Source organism: Coptis chinensis, chromosome 2, assembly GCF_015680905.1.
Source record: "Coptis chinensis isolate HL-2020 chromosome 2, ASM1568090v1, whole genome shotgun sequence".
Taxonomy (NCBI): domain Eukaryota; kingdom Viridiplantae; phylum Streptophyta; class Magnoliopsida; order Ranunculales; family Ranunculaceae; genus Coptis; species Coptis chinensis.
In genome coordinates this window covers 77,735,933-77,752,673 of record NC_141457.1, presented here as the reverse complement: position 1 = coordinate 77,752,673, position 16,741 = coordinate 77,735,933, and the positions used below count along the sequence as shown (strand labels likewise).

The 16,741-nt window shown below is 36.7% G+C and overlaps 1 pseudogene; it reads left to right on the top strand.

Moving 5' to 3' along the window:
* The first annotated feature begins 1,464 nt into the window (after positions 1-1,464).
* Positions 1,465-10,112, top strand: LOC147517993 (nuclear poly(A) polymerase 4-like; annotated as a pseudogene).
* Positions 10,113-16,741: the final 6,629 nt, after the last annotated feature.

Below are 16,741 nucleotides of genomic sequence, written 5' to 3'. Positions count from 1 at the left end.
TGTTCCTTTTGTATTGCAAAAACAGGCATCTAACACATCAAGATAAAGTAGTTATATTACTGGCCAATCTTACATCCGGTAAATTAGATTCTGTTCCATACTTCCATAGGAATTGAGCTGCCGTAGAAATAGCACTTATAGTAGTAGTAATGTAGTATACTAGTATGTGAGCCCATGTAATTATGTAAGTGGACTTTATGTAATGAAGAATGAAACATTCAGTCGCCCTTTAAGCTTGATATGAGTAAAATTTCAAAGGCTTCCGGAAATATATTTGAACTTTGATTATGAAATGTATTTAGGCACTAAAAATTATAGTGATCCTATGTGGAGAAAAGTAGAAAACACCTAGCTAGCTAAGATTCATTACAGCTCCTGTGGCCAAAGAGATCATATCACTTCATGTGAACCCAGCTAAGACAGACTTCTTCACTTGATGTACGTTCCTTCTACAAAGGCATACAAAGTAGTAAGAAATCATATCTTCTTATACTTTGGGACAGTGGAGGTTATATGTGTATGCTTTTTTTTTTATTCTGTCTCTGTTTTTTGTTTCTCATTCTTCTTAGTATGGTTTGAGCTTTTTGAACTCACATGTTACCACTACTTGATTGCTTTTGAGATTTAATGTATTTTACTGTTTAATTGGGTTTATTTGGTTATGGTTTTTCCCAGTGTTGTATCCAACTCTTCCTGCTTTTTATGTAACTTATTAATTGTTGCAAATTTTCTCTAAAAGACTCGTCGAGCACTTGTTGGTTCTTAAGTACCTGGTTTCAGTTGGTAGTTGTATTTCATTGTTTTTGTTTAGGTATTTGTTGGATGTTGATGGTAGAGGGGACTAAATTAGGGTGGTTGAAGTTATGTTATGTTATGTTTAGTATTTAGGTAACCAAGTTTCTAACATAGGTGTAGATTTGATTAAACTTATTATAGTTACTAATACTTGTTTTATCTTTCTTTGTAGCAATGGATCCTCGATCAAAGAATGTCAAGAATGTAGCAAAAACTACATTCAAGGGTGTAAAGAAGTTGTTTGGTGGCGGCGGTTCCTCTTCTGGTCGCGGTGACGCGCCTAAGCCTGAGAAGAAGAGAGATGGGGGGTTGAAAACAACGACTTTAATCTGTAGAAGCGATAGAAAAGCAGATGATGATCCTACAAATGTAGGTGATGTAGAAGGAGAGAAGAAGAGAAAAAGGAGTGCGGGCACCTCGCCCTCATTACCTAGATGGGACCACAATGAGGTTGTTCCGAGTAATATAGATACTGAGAGTGAGAGTGAAACTGAGAGTGAGGGTGATATTAATGTAGATAAAGATTTAGATGTAGATGTAAATGTAGCAATGGATTGTGGGAAGAGTATAGTTAATGATGATGGGGATGATGGTGGTGAGGATGGAGATGATGGGGATGATGATGGTGATGAAGAGGAGGAGGATGATGATTTGGAAGAAGAAGAATTGATGGAAGTTGAAGCACCGGTCGAAGTCGAAGCACCTCCAGTGGTAGACTATGTGAGAAAATCCAAGGATGATTTGGAGTACACACGAGGTGTATATGGTGGTGGCCCTACTGAGTTAGAGCTTCTGTATGACTATTTGGTGCATGTGGCTCGTGATGTTTGGTAAAATAAGGTATTATCATAGACTTAGTATCTCGATTTTCCTTTGTCTTTACAAAACCTTTTGCTTCTCCTCATTGAGTCTTTGTTGTTTCAGGCGGAGCACGGAGTGTTGAAGTGTATTCCACATCTATCCAAGTTAAGCCAATGGGATCTCAATAATGAGTTCAAAAGATCTCTCGGATTTGAAAATCAGCTTAAAAGGACTGGGTTTTATGATCTGGTATTTGGGTGTTACAAACATCAAGATCCGGCGTTGGTCTCTGCGTTTGTGGAGAGGTGGCATCCAGAGACCAACACCTTCCATATGCCATTTGGGGAGATGACTGTGACTTTGGATGATGTCTCCCAAATCCTAGGCTTCGTAATTAGAGGCAAAGCAGTGAGAGGGAACACAGAGTTGACCCGTGAACAATCGGAGAGTCTCCTACACCGTGTTCTGGGTGTCTCGAAGCCTGTGATTAAAGCGGAGATGGACGCGAGCCAATTCATTTCAAAGGTAAGGCTGGAATTCCTGCGGAGCCAGTTTGCTGAGAAGGTGTAATGCCCGTATTTAAAATACGTATTTATCTATTTATTAATTAATTAATTTAATTATTTATTTAAAAGTCGTTGGATTGGATTTGGGATATGTGGGCCTAGTTTATGGGCCCGAGTCTGTGTTGGGCTTGGGTTTCAAACTCAAGTATATAATCACATTGTTCTAGATAATAGGGTTTTTAGAGAATAAAAAAATAATAAAAATGGAGGCAGAGAGAGAAGCTGGTTTGCTAGAGAGTGGGAACCAACGGTTCAGGCTAGGAGGAATTCGTCGAGCTGTTAGTTAAGGTGAGTAGTTATATTTTTACTCTATTTCACAAAAGCTTTACTGTCAGAGTTTTTGTTCGCGCTTAGTTTTTCCTTTTCCTATGTCGGGTTATTTTTTCTAGGCCACGTGGAATTTTTTGATTTGGTTAGATGTTAGTATAGTTTTTTAGTTAAGCATTGAAAGTCTTTATTTTAATTGTTGAATACTTAATAGAACTTTGAAGCTCAAGAGAGCGTCCAATGGCGCCTCGAGCCAAGATAAAGCAAACCTATTTTTTGTTTTGTTTGACCCGTGGTTTTGATGTGTTGGTTGAGGTCGGGGTTAAGTGTTTGATATGGGTTGTTAGTCGATTGGGATGGGGTGGTACGTTGGAAGCCCTCGTAGGAAACTCTGTCGAAGCTGTTAATATTAATGCGCCAGTTTATTTCAAACTTTGTTGTTGGTTGGTGGGTTTGGTTGTGTATTTGCGAGGGGATTGATTGATGATTGGGGATGACTTGGTGGTGGAGAAAGGGTCGTCGAAGCTTTGAGGGAGAGGCGTTAATGGCGTCTTCGCGATTTGGTGGAGGGTGAGTGGTTGGTATGGGTGCTGTCGGGGGTATGGGTGAAGTGTATTGTTTGAACTGTGGTTGGGGGAAAGGGTGATTGGGTCGTGTAGTGAGGTGGTGCTGCTGAAGCTTAGAGAAGCCATTAATGGCGGACAAATTTCAGATCTACTTGAGGAAGTATATGAATTGTAAGAGTTGGGGATTTAGCTTTCACTAAAGTGGTAGGGGTTTTCGCGGGGATCAAAACCGTGGGGTTGAAAGGGGCAGACGATCGGAACTGGCGGTGGCCAAATCGGTGGCTGCTGGTGGAGGGAGAAGAAGAACTGTTGATCGGTTTGGGCTTGGGCTTGGGCCAAAGCCAATGGGTTTCGGTTTTTGGGCCTTAGCTTATTAGTTGTTGGGCCCGGTTTTGTTTTAAGTTGTTGGGCCCGGTTTTGTTTTAATTTGTGGACCAGTTCAGTTCAAAGTTTTTGGGCCAGTTTCTAATATTGTTCGGGGCCAGTCCATAAGACTTAAAATAGAGATCCAAATGGGTCTTTCAACTTTTAGACTTTCGGGTTCTAAGGTTTGGGCTTGGCCAGTTGGGTCCGAACCATTACCTTAGTCATGAGCCCATGAGCCATGCACATTGACCTTAGTCCTGAACCATGGCTATGACCCTGAACCTGTCGAACATGGAAACGACAGTTTGACTTCGACCATGAGGTGTTGACTTTGACCATGACGTGTTGACTTTGACCGTTGACTGTGGAATGTTGACTTTTTCCAGTTTTTCACATGTTTAAGAATATGGACAAATATAGTAATAAAATATTGTCGAACATTGTATAATTTTGTTGGTCATTATCTAATTAAGATTTGACGTGAGTAGTGTGTAAAGCATATAATATATTGGCACGTAACTAGAGGGGAATTCTGATAATAAGAATTTGATATATATGTTTTTATGAGTATTAAACTACATACGGACTTAGATTTATGGACTTTAGATTTTTGGGGATTTGATTGTGGACTGTGGACTGTTTAATTGTGCTACGTTTTATGTTGTAAATGGTATGGACAAATCAAATGCTAAAATACTGTGGAAGCTTGTATAAATTTGGTTGTCATTATCTAATTAAGATTTGACGTTGATATTATGATATTCTATAATATGTTGGGATATATATATTAAATGCAATAGTTTTGGAGACATAAATGTATAAACGCTCCATTATTTTATATGTGAGATGCTACTATGAGGTAGTATAGTATGTGTGGATATTTTCCCACGGGATTATGGCTTAGTGCAATAATATATTGACACGTGAAAGAAGGAAAATGGTTATGAGATATATTGAGATATTTCTAAATATTGTGGCTTAGTGCAATAAGGTATTTGACCTGCACGTGACATAGTGGAATTATTATGAGCATTAATGTATGACACCTAAATCAATTACGTAACGAAAATCCTAGAACCTGACTACCACAACTCATGTGATTTGTCCTGTGTGGGCGTATGTGATATGATTGGCCCTTGTGTAGGGTGTATATATAAGATGTTGATTGACCCATGTGTTGGGCAATCGTAGCCGAATAGTGGCTTGATTATTCCGTTCGCAATATTAGAACGAGACGCTGATATTTTTGCGAATAGTGGCGATTACTTACATAATGGCTTCCGTGTGAGGGTTACGGTGTCGCGCATCCCATTTCGTGGTAGTTACGCACGGAGTGGTTCATTATGTAAGGGGAGGCATGTGGATGTACATGTTCGGCGTTGGAAAACGATTGTGGTAGCCAGGGAAACTAGGTAAGACATAGATACGACGTGAATTTTAGGGACACACAAAGAAAGCCTTAATTAATATAATTATGGTAATATGTTGTTTAATGATATATTTTTAGATAGATGATTGTATATGGTTTTGCTGAAGAGTGGGTCAAACTAATTACTTGTGCAGAGAAGACCTACTCTGTAATTGAGCATGAAATGAGATAAGTATAGAATATGTTTGGCTGGTTATTAGCTTGGTTAGAACCTAAGGCGCCTCGTGGAAGAACTAAATGCCTTTTTATTATGCGTATGGTTTGTTGTGTGGTTAGTAGGAAGTTAAGGCGCCTCAGTGGAGGAACTACCTGCCTTAGTTATTGAACTTAAGGATGTTGTATTAGTCGTGGAAAGTTAAGGCGCCTCGGTGGAGGAACTAACTGCCTTATAGATTGTGTAAATATATGTATAAGTATATGTTGTATTTTAGGGCTACTCACACCAGCATTTTTATAATGCTGACCCGATTTGCATGTTTGCTTATTGGGTGTATTCATTAAATGAACATAGTTGATAAGTATTGACAGGTTTAGTGTTGAAGAAGATTGGTTGCTGCTTGTGGTTTGCGTTAGCGTCGCATTTCAAGATATGCTTTGTTTTCCTTTGAGGTGATGTAGATTTTCAGTTGAGATAAGGGTATTTGCTTTTTCATTTGTTAATTTTTGTAATGAAGATGACTTTTGTTTAAGTTAAAATTTTTATTGGTTTTTAATTATCTGCATATTTCAACTGTTTATGGGTTTTTGGAAGTGGAGAGTGCGTCACACCTCGGAGATCGAAGAGTCGGGAACAAATAATGTTTTTTCTGAATTTTGTCGAAATTCGGGGTGTGACAGAAGGTCCGCGATAAAGGGGAAGGTGTAAACTTTGGCGGAGGTATAGAGGGCTGTAAGAGCTTATCTACTATTTTTCTTTGGATGTACCATCTTTACCGACAAGTCTGAGACTGGAGTGCCTATTTATTATTTGACCAAGTTGCTGAAATTCAAAGAGATCGGCAAGTATGCTTGGGGTGCATCAATTTTGGCCTTTCTGTATAGAGGACTTGGAACTGCCACGCGTGTGAAGGTGAAAGGTGTTTTGGGTTTCCTGACTCTTCTACAGGTAAAACTTAAATATTTTGCAGATTATTTTTAATGTTAATTATATTATTCTATTAGTATGTTAACTGTGTGTATATATATCTAGGCATAGATCTATGAGTACTTCCCGTTATTCAGGCCAATCCCAAACTTGGAGTATAAGTTGGCTGGGTTACGTGTTCTTAGACACGCAGTTAGCGTTGTGCACTATGAGAACCCATGTCATGCATTGTAGTATTACCAAACGATAATTGATGATATGACAGTGTTCAATGTAAGTATTTCAGTTTGTTTAAATTTTTTTTTTAGTAATTGATTATTTGAGTATGTGATTAATGACACATTTTATTTTGTTTAAGGTTGATTGGTGTCCATATGATAATGTCAGAGTTATACGCCCAGTCGATGACATTGCCTTTTTTGAGGGAATGGTCTGCTTTTTTGACGTTATGGAGATTTACTGCGTTGCAAGGGTCATGCGTCAGTTGGGTCATGTGCAGTTTATACCTGCAGCTCCTCCAACACCAAATTACACGACCAGGACTGTAGCGGACGCGGGTATGAAGTGAAATGGACATTGACAACTATTGGGCCTGTATACTGGGAGTCGTGGCAGAATCACGTGATCCAACCCAACATTTGAGGACTCATCTGTACTTATCCATAGGAGTGTCATTCAAAGTACATGGAGTGGTATGTGAGCCATTCTCACATTCGATTAGTAAATCGCGAGCGGCTTCCTATCTATTTCTCCCTACATACAGCTCCATCTTATGCACCGATTGTGAGTATTATGATTTTCTAATTGTGTTTTGGTTATGGTCTTTTAAAACGGTAATTAATAATTGTTTTGTATTCTTATTTCGACAGAACAACGTCATCGATGAAACGAGTAAATTACTAGAGAGAGGTCTGTAATTGGGTGGGAATAATATTCCCGAAGAAGCAAGGTCCTCATTCGAGGAGGCGTACAACTTGACTAGGTGCAACTGTGCAAGTATAGTGGTGGGCGGTACAGTTATCATAACTGATTTTTGAGTGCGGATTCCGATTTTGATGTAATTTATGCATTTTTGAATTTGATGTATTTTGAAGTGGAAATTGATGTATTCAATTTGAATTTGATGTGGAAATTAATGTATTTGAATTTGATGGCGTATTCGAATTGAATTTGATGTGGAAATTGATGTATTTGAATTTGATGGCGTATTCGAATTGAATTTGAAGTAGAATTTGATGTTTTGAAATGAATTTGAAAATGTATATGAATTTGATGTGTTGGTATATGAATTTGATGTTTTGAAAGTGGAATTTGTTTGTTTTTTGGATATGAAAGTGTTGTAAAAACAAAATGAAATTCAAAAAAAAATTGTCCAAACGACCCAACCATGTCGTTAGGTATAAAGGCCAAACGACCCAGCCACATCGTTTGGTATAAAGGCCAAATGACCAGCTCAGACCGTTTGGTGTAAAAACAGAGAGCTCTATCTCAAACGACCAGCTTAGACCGTTTGGCTCAAAGGTCAAACGACCAGTTCAGATCGTTTGGTATAAAGCCCAAACGACCAGCTTAGACCGTTTGGTGTAAAGGTTAAACAACCAGCCCACATCGTTTGGTTCAAAGGTGAAACGACTTGACCATGTCGTTTGTGGTAAAATCAAGTAAAATCAAATCAAATCAAATTACCCTTATTCCAAAATTACATCAAATTATCATATTGACAACATTATTTCCAAATCACTCGATTGCCGTCCGAATCAACTTAGTCGATCACTCGATTTCCAAATCAAATCAAATAAAAGTCCTAACATTATTTCCAAATAACATAAAAATCAAATCAAATTACACTTGTTTCAAATTACACTTGTTCCAAATTACACCAAAATAACATGTCAAAATGAATTTACAAATTACATCAAAATATCATATCGACAACATTATTTCCAAATCACTCGATTGCCGTCCGAATCAACTTAGTCGATCACTCCATTTCCAAATCAAATCAAATAAAAGCCCTAACATTATTTCCAAATAACATAAAAATAAAATCAAATTACACTTATTCCAAATTACACCAAAATAACATGTCAAAATAAATTTACAAATTACATCAAAATATCATATCGACAACATTATTTCCAAATCACTCGATTGCCGTTCGAATTAACTTAGTTAACACTAGTAGAAAAAAGGCTTTTTGTGACTGTTTTAAAATATTATTTGTGACTGTTCTGTTCGAAACGGTCACAAATGGCAGAAAAGGATTTTTGTGACTGTTTTAAGAAGTTTTTTGTGACGTGCGTTTTTGAAACGGTCACAAATGGTTTTTTTTTTTCTAAAAAAGGTGTATATGTGTGGATAACTATTTGTGACTGTCATATCCAGAAGTGTGACAAATGGTTTTTTCTAGGTTGTGGAGTATAATTTGTGACTGGTCTTCAAAAACAATTACATATTCCCAGACTTTATGTGAAAGTCTTGAATACTCAGGTATTTTTCGCTCCCCCAACTGCAAGAGCCCAAGTTACCAAAAAAAACTGCAAGAGCCCACTAAGTAAAAGTAGTTAGAAACCTAGGGCTCGGTTTCCCCATCCTTCCAACACCTCCAGAAACACTTCCACGTACGTGCCTCTACCAAAAAAAAAACGCTCGATCTCCCACGACTCTCTCTCTCTTAACTTCGACTGTTAGGTTTCCAATAACTTTGTCAAAGTCCTTAAATGTAATTATGTTTAGGTCTTATGTTATAGAAGAAGGGGTATACTGATTTTTTTTTTTTTTTAATTTTCTTTTATCCTACTTGCAGCATTTTCGAACTACACTACGATGTTTGAAGTTTTGGGCTAAAAGACGTGGTGTTTATTCAAATGTAAATTTTTTTTCCTCAATATCATGCTTCTACTTTGGCATTTCTTTGTAAAACACTATTTTATTTTCGTTATTTACATATCAGGTTACTGGATTTCTTGGTGGCGTGAATTGGGCTCTTCTTGTTGCCCGTGTATGTCATCTTTATCCTAATGCGAACCCCAACAAGTTAGTTTCTCGATTTTTTAGGGTTTACACACAGTGGTGCTGGCCGAATCCTGTGATGCTGTGTTCTATAGAGGAAGATGATCTCGGGTTTCCAGTGTGGGATCCTCGCAAGAACCCACGCGACTGCACCCATCATATGTCGATCATCACCGCTGCTTATCCTTGCATGAACTCCAGTTACAATGTCTCAACTCGTACTCGTCGGGTTATGATGGAGCAATTCCATAACGGAAATAAGATTTGTGAGGTACAATGTCGAGCAGAGTTTTCTAGTCAATTTTCTCTTTGCTGATTCTCTGAATTTTTTTTTTCCTATATTTTCCCATCTTCGGGATATTGAGCTTAATAAGGCCCAATGGAGAGCTTTGTTTGAACCATATCTTTTCTTCGAAACATACAAAAATTATTTGCAGGTTGACATTGTTGCGGCTGATAGTGATGATTTACATTCTTGGAAGGGCTGGGTTGAATCCCGGTTGAGGCAGCTGACTTTGATGGTAAAGTTTGTGCCTGTTAGAAGTAAAAGAAATTACTTACTAACTTACAGTAACATGCTATTTTAAATTAAAGTTTTAGATTTTATGCTTGTGTAATTTTACACGTTTCCCTATCTCCTATGCATTCCATTTGATAATTTTCAGATTGAACGAGACACAAATTGGATGTTGCAGTGTCATCCATACCCTAGTTAGTATGTAGACACTTCCAAGCAGTCCCCGCATTTTTCATGGGTTTGCAAAGGGAACAGGGGGTCTTAGTGTAAGAAGGACAACAATTCGGTATACGTGAAGGATAAACGATTACCGTTACTATTTATGTATGTACTTGATGTATAACATCCCTAATTCAATTTCATATTTTTGCAGGTCCTAGGCAACCAGATGGTAAACAATGTGGTATTCATGCAATGCGCTTCATGCGAGACATAATGAGCGATCTTTCTCCTTTGCCATTGAAAGTAAATAAAATCTCTCTCATATTTTAACTTAATTTATGCTTGATATATTTAGCAACTATGTTTTTTACCTTTTTTTTCTTTATTTTGCAAAATATTAAACTTGTTGTTTCTTATATTCCAGCTAAAAAATCTTAGCCATAAAAAGGCCTTCACCGATAAAGAGATAAATGAAATTCGAATGGATTTTGTTATGTTCATCCAAGAATGCATTATGAACTATCCTCAAGACAAAAATGAACCATAAGGTTGAAGAGATATATGTGGGTGATCGACTTTGACGAGATTAGGTTATTTTTTTCATTTGGATTTGGATTTGGATAAGGCTGATTATATTTATATGAATTAAATTGGAAATGTGTTATTTATTTCATTACGTTTTACGATTAAGTACAAATATATATTGGTTATCTAATGGGATTGGAATGTTTCAATGAAATTAGCAATATATATGAGTGTTACTTGAAATTTAATGGATCATATTTAGATATGTAGTTTATTGCAAGTCCCCAATTTTGGGGGTTTTTATATATATTCACATTTTTTTTTTCTTTTTTTAATAAAAAAAATAATAATATATACATATCACTGTTTTATCCAAACTGTCATGACTAATGGTACTTTTTATGACCGTTAAAAAAGATGAATGCATAACAGTTTATTTAAAACCGTCACAAATGATATGATTTGTTGTGATGGTTTTTGAGTAGTTGTTACCGTTTTTTATGGTTTTATGACCGTTAAAAAGGATGAATGCATAACCGTTTATTTAAAACCGTCACAAATAATATGATTTGTTGTGACGGTTTTTGAGCAGTTGTTACCGTTTTTTTTATGGTAGAGAGAGGTTAGTCTGGAACAAATATTTGTGACGGTTTTGGAAAAAAAATAAATGACTCTCACTCCGTCACGGTTTTGGGAAAAAAAAAAACAGTGACAAAAGACTTTTTGTGACTGTTTTTAACAATGATATAAAACATTTTTTCTTATAGTGATAATCACTCGATTTCTAAATCAAATCAAATAAAAGCCCTAACATTATTTCCAAATAACATAAAAATCAAATCAAATTACACTTATTCCAAATTACACCAAAATAACATGTCAAAATGAATTTACAAATTACATCAAAATATCATATTGACAACATACGAACAACTTAGTCGATAACATGTATTGTTGGGTCTTCAACGGGCTCGTTTTTCCATATTAGATTGGGGATGTTTAATGCCATAAATTACAGTTGTCTTGTTGTGAATGCCAAATTCCAACTTTCAGCAATATCATATCGAGCTCTAAGCCATTGGCGCATTACTGGAGGAACCAGACAATCTTCAACAAGTTCAGACAAAATGATTTACACCAACATGTGCGCTACCCACACTTTTTTCACTCTCTCAGGATTTGCTTGGGTTCTCAGCGGCATGATAAGGAAGCACTGACGAGCTCCTAAATGCAGGAGGACAATATTAAATCTTGAAGCAAATAGGTATCCAACAAAGGGCATGCTCATCCACTTATTTAAGGGTGTGTAACCTTCTTCATGTAGGATTTCCTTCATCGCATAAATAACCTCACTTTGACTGTACAAAGTACAATAAAGGGGGAGATTGTCAATAAGCTCTTGGTACAAGTCATTTCTCATCTGCGGCCAATCTTCTTGACTTCTTCCTAATGCAATGCAGAAAGCTCTATAACCGTAGTTGCCATCGCCAACAGGGTCATCGACTCTAACAATGTATTTATGCATTTCTTTAGGAATATTCAACCCATAATTTTTAGGACCCGTCGTCTTTCCAAAGTCTAACCCATCTTTCACATTTTGTGGTGTGGCTATTTTTGGAGAAGCCTTATTTCTTGGTGTGGTTATTTTTGGTGTTTTTGGAGAAGACTTATTTCTTAGTATGGTTGTTTTTTGTGTTTTTAGAGAAGCCTTATTTGTTGGTGTGGTGTAGGTGTTTTGGGTTGGTATTTTTGGAGAAAGCTTCTTTCTTGGTGTGGTGTGGGTGTTTTGGGTGGGCGTAGTGTTTAGTTGTGACGAGACCCACTCCTCATGGTCACGTTGAGAATGTTCAAAATGAGATGGATCTCGCTTTGAAGAGTTCTCATATCCAGTTGGAAGCTTTCTCCTGCAGCTACCTTTCGACCGACCTTTGGTTTTTGCTTCCTCACGAGGCGGTACTAGCCATTTACTTTCTGGTATCACAATCTCCATAAGCTTCATAATCATAACCCTCTGCTCTTCTTCAGAAAACATTGCAAACCTTTTCATGAACAACTCCATCGAAGGTGTAACATCGGGACCAACACCCACTAACACATTGGGAGAAACAAACAATGTTTTCCAAAAGGGGTCGATAGCAGTCAAAGGGATGGACCGTTCTTCCTCTTCAAACTCAATTAATTCATAAGCACATGGCAGTTCATGGCTCATGCGCAAATAGCACCAACACCTGATCTCTCCATTTTTAACACGCTTTATGCGGGTATCTATTTCTTCAAATAGCAACTCCAAACACTTGCGTGAGACAAGGCCTCTGAGTTCACGAAACAAAGAAATCCGGTGGTGGTGCTGAGTTACAATCATACTCCTCTAGAAGGTAGCTCTAATATCGGACATCTGGATCTCTAGAATCGGGTAGATTAAGCTAAACATACTCTAAAAATCATGACAATTTGCATTTCCTAGTACACGCTTCACCTGAGCATGAGACCCTTCAACTCTATTAGTCGTTGTACTCCCAAAGTGAATGTGTTGGTCAGTCTAACAACATACGAATCGATCCCTGTGAGGAAACTAAGTCTCTCGCAAATAACTAACAAAATTGGAGTACTCAACCCTATAATATTTTTCCAAAGCATCCCATCAACGCTGGAAAATAACCTCTGTCTTCGATTTGACTACAGTGTTCCACGAGAACTGGGCCTTCTCTACAAGTTCTGTAGTTGGAAAAATATCATAACATTTTGAAAGGACGCACGTAGCGATATGCCATCTACATAAATGCTTGTGTGAGTTAGGGAAAACTTTGTCAGCGGCACTCGTCAGGGCCAAATCTCTGTCAGACACGATCACGGATGGGCTTATGTCACCAAGCAAGCCACTAAACTGACATAGGGCCCACTCATAGTCGACTATTATTTCAGACTGAAGCAGCACCTGACACACGGTGAAAAACTTCTACGTTGAACTCACCCCAACAAACTGTACGAAAAGCCACCGATACCTGTTAGTTTTGTAGGTAACGTCTAACATGAAAACTGTTAGAAAAGTCCAAGCCAGCTTAACACCTTCTGGATGGGCCCATAACAACCTCATTATCTCCTCGGTATTCTCATCCTGTCTCAACTCCTCAAAATAATAGTCTTTTGCTAACAACTCATGCAATCTCTGCAATTGTCTGAGATCGTTCATATCCAATTTCCTCACCTTCTACCTTGCAATGTAGACTTGAGATATACTAGATATGTTTTCATGATACCTATTTTTGATGGAATCCAAAATTTGCTTAGGTTTTATTCCACACTTACTCATCTCTGACAAGTACTCGAACTCTGGAACGGTCAGATGAGTAGCAAATGCATGTCCTTCAAGGGTCTTCGCCAATACATGGTTGTGAATACCATTTCTAACTTCTATTTTCCAACTATCGACAGTGCCGCGTTGGAAAATACCTTTTAACTTAAATGGACATCCCGATTTTTTGGTTCCCAACCTTCTCTTATTAGCCCTCCCTTCGCATTCCTTCTTGTGTGACTGATACACACCTGAGCACTCGCAAGCCAAATTCAATCTTGCTACTCGGTTTCCCTTGGCACACTCCGACTTTTCAATGACCACAACAACATTAACTTGTTTTCCTCTAGTGGTTGCCCAACTGATTGCCTCGCTACGTGTATGAAAGACATAAACACATAAAAAACAACAACTATTATTAATACACTAATAAAAGTACATTTAGAATTTTTTTTTTAAAAAAAAAAATGCCTACTCCATCATACCTCTTCCGTAGTAAAAATTTCTATTGTATCACTTAAAATCGGTTGACAATCCACGTCATTTGAGTTTGCAGAGGATTGGTTCTCGGATAGCGGCAAAGAATCCTACATATAGAATAAAACAAGAGTCTCAAACAATTTACATTTAGATAATGAGGGATTTTAAAGTCACCAAAAAAAATGAACTTCTCACTAAATTTAGTCTAAACGACCTAGTCATGTAGTTCCATAGAAGGTCCAAACGACCCAGCCATGTAGTTCCATAGAGGGTCCAAACAACCCAGCCATGTAGTTTCATAGTGTCCCCAAACGACCTAGCCATGTAGTTCCATAATGTCCCTAAACAACCCAGCCATGTTGTTTGGGCTCAGGTTTTGCATTCATTCAAGTGTTTTGCATTCATTCATTCATTCAATCAATCAAGTGATTTGCATTCATTCTAATCAATGCTCTCTTGTAGATTCATTCATTCATTAATTCAATCAATCAAGTATTTGTATTCATTATAATCAAGTGTTACCTCATTATTTAGGTTTATACTTTGTTGTCGACAATTTCTCAGCATCTCATTTGCTCGACTAGTCGCATCTTCTAATTCTTCAAATTCTTCACCTTCACTTTCAACATTTTGTGTCACTTCTTCACTTTCAACATTTATTCTATTTTCTCTTTCTCTAATTTGTTGTTGCACCTCAAGCATTACCTCAAATATTTCTTCTTCATCTTCATGTTCCATTTAGGATTTTCATTGTGTATTCTATGTAGAGAAACTTGAGTATTCTATGTAAGGAGTAAGGATTTTGATGAAAAAAGGAGTAAGGAGAAGTAAATGAGAAACTTGAGTATTCTATGTAGAGATATTTGAAATTTTGATATATTTCAAATAATTGAGTGAAATATGTTTGTAAACCCTAAACCCGTTTATTATTCACAATTGGAAAAAAAAAATGGAAAATAACAAGTTTAGATATGAAACAAATTATTATTTTAGATTTGGATAATTGAGTGAAATATGTTTGAAATTAATTTTTTTTTATGTCGGTACGAAATTTGTAAACCTTGAACCCTAAACCCTTTCCAAACTAGTTTATGATTCAAAATTTGAAAAAGAAAATAAAAAATAACAAGTTTAGATATAAAACAAATTATTATTTCGAATAATTAAGTGAAATATGTTGGTACGAAATTTGTAAATCTTGAACCCTAAACCCTAAACCCCAAACCTCAAACCCCCAAACTAGTTTATAATTAAATAAAAAATAACAAGTTTAGATATAAAACAAATTGTTATTTCGAATAATTAAGTGAAATATGTTGGTACAAAATTTGTAAACCCTGAACCCTGAACCCCAAACCCCAAACTAGTTTATGATTCACAATTGAAAAAAAAATAAAAAATAACAAGTTTAGATATAAAACAAATTATTATTTTAGATTTTGGCATGTTTGATTACATTATTTTAGATTTTGTCATAACAGATAAAGAGTGCAGAGTGCATGTAATTGTGTTGGTGTAACTAATTGTGTTGTTCCTAACCCAATTTTTTAAATCGGATTTCAATTTTCCTAATTCAATTGGGATGTGTCGATAATTGATCATTACTAATTAAATTTTGCAAATAATTTTTTAAATAAATTATTGTACATTTATGATCGATTAATGATTTGTATTATAAGAAAAGTGTTCGGTGTTTATGTATAAGAAAGTGTAATTGGTGTTTATGTAATCAATTTTTATTGGTTAATCGGGTTAATCAGGAGTTTCCTTGGTTGAGAACTTCTCATTTATTTTAGTCCAAACGACTTCACCATATCGCCCATAGAAGCCCCAAACGACCCAACCATACCGCTTGCATGTGATACCAAACGGCAGGGCATAGCCATTTCAATTCACACACAAACGATGTGGTCAAGCCACTTGAGTGTACACTCAAACGATATGGTGACACTCAAACGGCATGCTCAAACCGTTCCATGGAGATTCCAGAGAGCCAAGCCTCAAACGACATGCTAAGACCAAGTGCGTGTATACTCAAACGACGTGGCGATATCGTTTGAGTGTATACTCAAACGACGTGGCAATATCGTTTGAGTGTATACGCAAATGACATAGTGAGATCGTTTAAGTGTACACTCAAACGACATGACGAGATCGTTTGAGTGTACACTCAAACGGCCCGAGGGGTTCGTTATGGCGAGACCAGTTGAATTGGTTGCTGGGCCTGGGATTTGATGGCAAACTTGTAATATGGTAAACTTGTAAAAAAAAAAAAAAAATTGGGGTTGCCGAATCCAATTTGATGAGTGCCCGATTGAATCACCTTTTTTTTAATCAATCGCCAATGACCAAGATAGATGAAATGTCAAGTATGCCCTTGATGCGAAATTAAAAACTATTCGAATAGATGAAAAGTCAAATATACTCCTAGCGCGAAATAATAAACGACCTGACCCAACCGAAACGACCCCGTGTATATAGTATAAAGAATGTTCATACCTATTTGGAGTATGAACAATGATTATTCATACGAACAGTGATTGTTCATAATTTACGTTGAGATATGAACAATCACCTGTTTGGGTTGTCCATACCTTAACATGAGCTATGAATAATTACCTCAACACAATATATGATCAGTAGAACACCTATTGGAGTATGAACAATCATTGTGCATACATATTTAGGGTATAAACAATAATTGTTCATACCTCAACATGAGCTATGAATAATCAATATTCATACCTCAACATAATGTATGATCAGTAATAACACCAATTGGAGTATAAACAATAATTGTTTATACATCAACATGAGCTATGAACACTCATTGTTCATAGCAAAATGGCATAAAAGGTAAAATCGGAAAATGTTTATTT